Below are 8,158 nucleotides of genomic sequence, written 5' to 3' on the forward strand. Positions count from 1 at the left end.
AAAAAAAAAATTAAGGGCAAAAGGCCAGATAGTCCCATAATACCTTTAGTAATCTCCTTCGACTATTTTTATATTAATCGACCAATTGATTTTAATTAATTAAGCTATTTATATATTCATTTGGAATTTTAAAATGAGTGGAATTGAAAGTTTGGTCAATGTTTCATATTGGTGGCATGAAATGAAATTAAAAAACAAAATTTGAACAAAAATTATTGCAAGTATATTCATTGAATTTGACCATAAAAATCACTATCAAGTAGAACAACTTGGATAAAGTTTCATCTGACCATTTCAAAAATATTAAGGCGTCACATTCACAAGACTTTATGTCAATTCTTAGAGTTGGAAATAATGTGTGGTAGCATTATAAGTGTTAAAAACACGGAAAGCAGAAATCAACTAAGCACAGAAATCCGCCTCCTATAAATTACCATGCCATTAGTGTAGCATTTACATAATCATATAGTTTTTTGCATAACCATGGGCGGTTCCTTCAGATTAAGAGCCGTTACATTAACCCTTTTCCTTGTGTTTCTCACTTTGGCAGCTATTGATCCCAAGTTCTGCTATGGAAACTCTGAGGTTCATTGCATCCAAAGTGAGCAACAGGCCCTTCTTAGATTCAAGCAAGATCTTACTGATCCTTTAAACCGGCTTGCCTCTTGGCTGGTGACGGGGATTGTTGTCAATGGGTGGGAGTTGTCTGCAACAATGTTACTGGTCACGTGCAAGAGCTCCATCTCAGAAGCTTTCCTCCTCCTCTGATTGAATACTTTTCAATTGTAGCCCAGTATGAAGCTGCTATTCAATCTTATGCACAGTCAATGTTTGGTGGTAAGATAAATCCTTCCCTACTTGATTTGAAGCATTTGTTTTACTTGGACTTGAGCTACAATAATTTTGTTATTTCCAATTCCTGAATTCCTTGGTTCCATGAAGAGTTTAAGATATCTAATCTCTTCAGTGCGGGATTTGGGGAATTGATACCTCTCAAATTGGAAATCTCTCAATTTGCACTATCTTAATCTCGGAGGCTTTGGTTATAATGTTTTATCTGTCAATAACCTTCAATGGCTTTCTAGTCTTCCTTTACTACAAGTGCTAGATTTGAGTGGTGTAGACTTAGCAAGCCTCCGATTTGCTTCAGGTGACAAACAAAATCACTTCCTTGTCAGAGTTGTGGTTATCACATTGCAACCTTGGTTCCATCCCACCAACACCCAATTCTAACTTTTCATCTCTAGCCACCCTTGATCTTTCTTTTAACAGCTTTAAAACCCTTTGATTCCATCATGGGTCTTTGGTTATCAAAATTTGGTTGCTCTTAATCTATCTGCCAATGGTTTTCAAGGTCCAATCCCTATTGGTTTGCAAACATGACTTCTCTTAAGCACCTTGATCTATCTGCCAACAATTTCAACTCCTCAATTCCCAATTGGTTGTATAGTTTTAGTCATCTTGAGTTCCTCAACCTCCGCCAAGAATCTTTTGCAAGGTACAATCTCTAGTTCCATTAGAAACCTAACATCTGCTATTAGCATAGACTTGACAAGCAATCAATGATGGAAAGGTACCAGATCTTTGGCAATGTTTGCAATTTAAGGAAACTAAAATTGTCAGACAACAAATTCAGTCAAGAGGTATCAAAATTAGAAAGTTTATTAAGATGTGTTTCGTATGGACTAGAGGTCTAGAAATGTATGGATGCTCAACTATCTGGTCATCTGATGAGGACTTGGGCAATTTCAAAATCTTTCAACACTCTCTTTGGAGGGTAATTCAATTTGGGGTCCAATTCCAAATTTCAATAGGAAAACTTTCATCTTTGAGATTCTTAGACCTTTCACATAATCAGTTTAATGGAACTCTTCCTCAAAGTTTTGGAGGACTCTCCAAATTAGAGTAGTTCTTTATTGGTGGGAATATGTTGGAGGGAGTAGTATCTGAAATCATTTGCCAATTAAGAAGATTAAAGGACTTAGCACAACTCCAAACCGGTTGACTTAAAAAGTAAGTCCCAATTGGATTCCTCCTTTTCAAGTTCTCTTTTTAGGATTGGGATCGTGGATTTTAGGGCCAAATTTTCCCTTATGGATTTGTTCACAAAAGCAAGTTTGTCTCTGGATATATCCAACACAAATGTTACAGATGCAATTCCTCCTTTGTTTTGGAATATGTCTGAAATGGTCAGATGAAACTTTATCCAAGTTGTTCTACTTGATAGTGATTTTTATGGTCAAATTCAATGAATATACTTGCAATAATTTTTGTTCAAATTTTGTTTTTTAATTTCATTTCATGCCACCAATATGAAACATTGACCAAACTTTCAATTCCACTCATTTTAAAATTCCAAATGAATATATAAATAGCTTAATTAATTAAAATCAATTGGTCGATTAATATAAAAATAGTCGAAGGAGATTACTAAAGGTATTATGGGACTATCTGGCCTTTTGCCCTTAATTTTTTTTTTATTTAGCAATTTGCTCCTGTTTGCAAACTATATAGGAATATGCCCCTGTTTCGATACTCGATAATCTTAAAATCAAGTTTCTATGAAATACTCGATCTATAGAAAATCAAGTTATGCCCGATCAAACTTTAAAAAAAAAAAAAAAAAATTGCATGGAACTCGAATATCAAAAAATCGAGTTTCATGAAAAAAAAATTATAATTGAGAGCCCTATAGTGGCGTTTTTATGCCCTATAGTGACGTTTTAAAGCCCTGTAGCGGTGTTTTTCTGCAAAATTTTTATAAGTGTGATCACGAATAGTGGTTTAGGGACCCTATAGTGGCGTTTTTAAGCCCTATGGTGACGTTTTAAGGCCCTATAGCGGTGTTTTCATGCAAAATTTTTTTAAAAGTGTGATTTTTCCTGCAAATTTTTTTTACAAGTGTGATACCGTTTAGGAAGCCCTATAGTGGCGTTTTTAAGCCCTATAGTGACGTTTTAGTGCTCTATAGCGGCGTTTTCCTGCAAATTTTTTTTGAAAGTGTGATTACCCCATCAGTGAGTCCTATAGTGGCATTTTTAAACTCGATTTTCCTAAAATCGAGTTCTATGCTCTTTTTTTTTTTTTTTTTAATTTGATCGGGCATAACTCGATTTTCTATAGATCGAGTATTTCATAGAAACTCGATTTTAAGATTATCGAGTATTGAAACAAGGGCATATTCCTATATAGTTTGCAAACAAGGGCAAATTGCTAAATAAAAAAAAAAAAAAAAATTAAGGGCAAAAGCCCAGATAGTCCAAGTATTATGTGTAGAATGTTATCTGAATCTGTGAATTTTTTATTTAGAGAAAAGTTTAGGACCATTTGGATGCCACCTTACCTGTGAAGTCTAACAATATAATAAATTAGATTTTGGTTGAGATGTCAATCACTTAGTTGTTCCCCCCATTCCTTCTCCCTCCCCCACAAAAAAAAATTTTTTTTTTTTTTTTGCTACATCCTTGTATGAGTTTTAGTTAGCTCAACTAATAAAATTTATTATCGTCAAATAAAAGATCTAAGGTTTAATTCTTACATATACCAAAAATCCAATTGCTATCTTTGGCCTAACGATTAAAAAAAAATTATCTTAGAACAAATATCATAAGTTTAAAATACTTTCTTGTGGATAAATTGGTAGGTTGTTATTAAACTTGCTTATGATCCATGCCAAAATTCACAAATTCAGACGTCTATTTCCAGTGGGCATGGTCCAATAATAGTTGTTTTCCTTGTGTATTAGTCATTTATTTGAGTAATTATTTGGTATTCAAAGTGTATAGTGTTAAGGTATTTTTTTTCTTTCACATAATAATAGGCGTTACTAATTAAATTCATAGTGATTTTTACCGCGTGTGTGAGAGAAGAAAATAAAACATTTCAAGAATAATTAATAATTTTCCCATTTTATAAACTCATCTATTTTTATAAACATATACATTCATTATATTTTGATTTTTATAAGCTATATGTTGTATAAGAGTACTATAAGAATAAAAGTCATAAGTAAATTTTATATATAATTTCTTATTTCTACTAAAAAAACAAATTAGGGGAAAGGGGAATTTTCAAAATCCTCTATCTGCCACTGTTTGTAGACATCATATATGAACAAGTTTACAGAAATTTTGACAATTAAGTACACAGAGAGAGAAATTTTTGTATCATAGCGGGCACTAGGTGAATGAAAAGTTGAAAACTCAAAGGGTGAGTGTGTAACTGTCTATGTTGGTAGACTTGTTCAAAGTTTAATGGGACTCGATTCTTTTCTTCAAACTTGTGAATGGAGCTCTGTGATCCATCACTTTTGGACTAGGAGTCGAGCACTGACTGTAAGTGCAAGTAGATGGGAAACCTCCATTTTTTTCAATATTGATATTTTCTTGCGTGACAATTTAAGTCCAACGTATTTTAGACTTGAAAGTTCAATAAGGGTTTACAACACCTTTGAACGTTTAGACCCCAAATAACACAAATACCAATTCAAGCTTTATATCAAACAATTTATGTGCGGAATATGATAACAAGCTTATAACAGAATTCATAGAATAATCTAAGCCAAATATAAACACATCCACAGCAGTAAATATAAGGCAAACGTGAAGGGAAAGAAGATGCAAACACACGGACAACACACGATGTGTTATCGAAGAGGAAACCGAAGTCCTCGGCGTAAAACCTCTCCACCGCCCTCCAAGCGGTCAAATAATCCACTAAAGAATGTAGTTGGGATACATGAATAGCAGAAGACCCTCCAAGCCTAATCTACCCAAGTACCTAAGCCCTCCAAGCTTCTTGCTCCAACGAGGTTACGCCGAACCTATTTCTTCTCTAGCTTCCCGGATTCCGCTACTTGACCATAGCATCAACCAATGTATATTGGTTCCTTTCCAAACTGCTTCCCAAAGCACCAAATGGACCTTCTCATAGACGTGGGTGTGGTGAGATAAGGGTTTGGTAAATGACCTCTCAAGGGTATGACAATGGAGAGGAATAAAAAAAAAAAAAAAAAAAAAAAAAGCCACATTTTTGTATGGGTTTTAGTTAACTCAACTAATAAAATTTATTATCATCAAATAAAAGACCTAAAGTTTAATCCCTACATACACCAAAAATTCAATTGCTATCTTTGGCCTAACGATTTTTTTAACGATTAAAAAAAATTATCTTAGAACAAATATCATAAGTTTAAAATACTTTCTTGTGGGTAAATTGGTAGGTTGTTATTAAATTTGCTTATGATCCATGCCAAAATTCACGGATTCAGACATTTATTCCAGTGGTCATAAGTTTGAAATACTCTCATGTGGATAAATGGGTAGGTTGTTATTAAATTTGCTTACGATCCATGCCAAAATTCACAAATTCAGACATCTATTTCCAGTGGGCATGGTCCAATAATAGTTTTTTTCCTTGTGTATTAGTCATTTATTTGAGTAATTATTTGGTATTCAAAGTATATAGTGTTAAGGTATTTTTTTCCTTTCACATAATAATAGGCGTTACTAATTAAATTCATAGTGATTTTTACCACTTGTGTGAGAGGAGAAAATACAACATTTCAAGAATAATTAATAGTTTTCCCATTTTATAAACTCATCTATTTTTTTAAACATATACATTCATTATATTTTGATTTTTATAATCTATATGTTGTATAAGAGTACTATAAGAATAAAAGTCATCAAGTAAATTTTATATATAATTTCTTATTTCTACTAAAAAAACAAATTAGGGGAAAGGGGAATTTTCAAAATCCTCTGTCTGCCACTGTTTGTAGCCATCATATATGAACAAGTTTACAGAAATTTTGACAATTAAGTACACAGAGAGAGAAATTTTTGTATCATAGCGGGCACTAGGTGAATGAAAAGTTGAAAACTCAAAGGGTGAGTGTGTAACTGTCTATGTTGGTAGACTTGTTCAAAGTTTAATGGGACTCGATTCTTTTCTTCAAACTTGTGAATGGAGCTCTGTGATCCATCACTTTTGGACTAGGAGTCGAGCACTGACTGTAAGTGGAAGTAGATGGGAAACCTCCATTTTTTCAATCTTGATATTTTCTTGCGTGACAATTTAAGTCCAACGTATTTTGGACTGAAGTTTCATTGGTTTTGGAAGTAGGAATAAGTCCCTTTCTGACTCAAAGTTGGTTGTGTGGTGGGGTACTATTGTCTTCCACCATCTTCTACTTGTTGAGAGGAAGTCTGGACATACATTGTATTTGACAACTTTTGTTAAGCTTATTTACTTAAACTAGCCGCAAATCACATTGTGCGTGGGAATATATAATTAAGCTTATTTATTGAAGAAAATTTTCACTTTAAAAATTGAACTATTTCTAAAAGTGTTTTTCATCTCTCTATCTCTACAAATATATCATTCTATTATTTTGGGGTTTTTTATTATTTTATTGGAAAAAATTGGGTGTGTTTGATTGACGTTATTCCATTTTCAAGTGGTCTATATTTCTCAAACTTTTATTATAGTGTATTATGTTTTCCCCTTTTTTTTCTACAACTAATTCTTTAAAATTCTTATTCTCTTAAGGAAATTTTCATATTAATCAAACATCATCACAAATTTACAATTGATATTACTCAATAATTGATAGCCAAAATCAAATACATAGTCGGGTAAATTGTATTTTGAAATAAACTCAATTCTCACTTTCCAAATATCTAAGAATTAACTTAAACAAAAATTGTAAGAGGGAGAGAGAGTACATGTGATGAGGAGCTCACAAAACACACCATCAAAATGCATTAACTCAAAGTATCTAAAGAAGAGTTACAAGAAAGAATAAACGAGAGAGAGAGAGAGAGAGAGAGAGAGAGAGAGAGAGAGAGAGAGAGAATTAATAGTTACGTTATTAATCAAATGTTTAAATTTAAAGTTTTTGTGTTCAAAAATTATGTATAAAAAAATAAGTTTATTGACTAAATATTAAATAACATCTGATTTGAATAAAATTTGACATGCATATTAAGAACATAAAAATCATAAAATTCAACAGTTAAATTTTCAAAATTCACTTCCAATAAAATGATATAAAAGAAATTTGAAGAGTTTCTCTCCAAACCTTGTCCCTAGAGAGTTATTCTTAAAAAAAAGTTTTATTTTTATTTTTTCTTTTTAAATTGTGAGTTTTAGCAAATCCTAAAACCTCATGATTTACTGAAATATGAATTGGGTGTTTTGGTTATAATTGATTTGTGCTCAAATATTAAGTTTGGGCATTAGCAACCCTATTGAGTACAAAACTCAAATCTCTTATACCCTTGAGTACAAAACTCTAATCTTTATACCCTTTTAGATGCGAGGTTTTCATTTCATACACATGACATGAACTCTTTCTTTGGTAAAATAACTTGATTCTTTTTGGGAAGGTAGAAATTAGGTTGAACCACCTCTAGTGGCCTATTTGGATTCAGGAGATCATTAATTTGTTTTATTTTCTATTTTACCTTGAAAAAAAATTGGTTTACATTTGTGAGTTTGGTTAACTAATTCTTATTTGCTTAGTTAAGTTGGTTAATGAATAAAACTTGCTTATTTGCTATAACTTTTTTCTCTCATATCTATATATCTATATATAATATATATATATAAAAGTTGAAGTGTAGCATTTATTGTTGTTATGCTTTTACTAAGCTATAGCGGGTCATATCATCCACCTATTCAACATTTTATCTTCTTTTTGAATTATTTGCTTTTCTCCCTTCTATTCAATCCATATTTTGTCCACACAACAAGATGAATACTCTCTCTCTCTCTCTCTCTCTCTCTCTCTCTATATATATATATATATTTTCTTTCATTTGGGATTTTTAATTTTTATTGCCCTCTAATTTAGGTTGTGAATTTTTTTGTTGAACTTTACTTTGGTTGATCATTGTTGTATTTTATTTATCCTTTTCATTTCATTTTCTTCAATTGTTGAATGTTATCCAAATATTATATAATGATATAATGTTATTTTATTACTAGCATAGCTTGGATAATTTGTGTTTACAATTAACATTTCTTTTGAGTATTCTTCTACTCATCTGTTTTATATAATTTTGCTATTTCTCTCAATTATCTCCCAAAAATGTGATCATTCTCTCTCTCTCTCTCTCTCTCTCTCTCTCTCCTCTCTCTCTCTCTCTCTCTC

General features: G+C 32.0%; 1 long non-coding RNA gene across 3 annotated transcripts in view; it reads right to left on the bottom strand.

Moving 5' to 3' along the window:
* Positions 1-8,158, bottom strand: part of LOC136070494 (uncharacterized) — a 37,871-nt gene that overhangs the window by 10,384 nt on the left and 19,329 nt on the right. For 2 of the 3 annotated variants that reach the window (XR_010631714.1, XR_010631715.1), the window contains one exon: positions 5,684-6,209. The exons of the other annotated variant lie outside the window; for it this stretch is intronic. This is a non-coding gene — a long non-coding RNA (uncharacterized LOC136070494). Of the gene's footprint in view, positions 1-5,683; positions 6,210-8,158 lie in introns of those variants that run through there. 3 annotated transcript variants of the gene reach the window in all.

Source organism: Quercus suber, unplaced genomic scaffold (genome assembly GCF_002906115.3).
Source record: "Quercus suber isolate HL8 unplaced genomic scaffold, Cork oak 2.0 scaffold_237, whole genome shotgun sequence".
NCBI lineage: Eukaryota > Viridiplantae > Streptophyta > Magnoliopsida > Fagales > Fagaceae > Quercus > Quercus suber.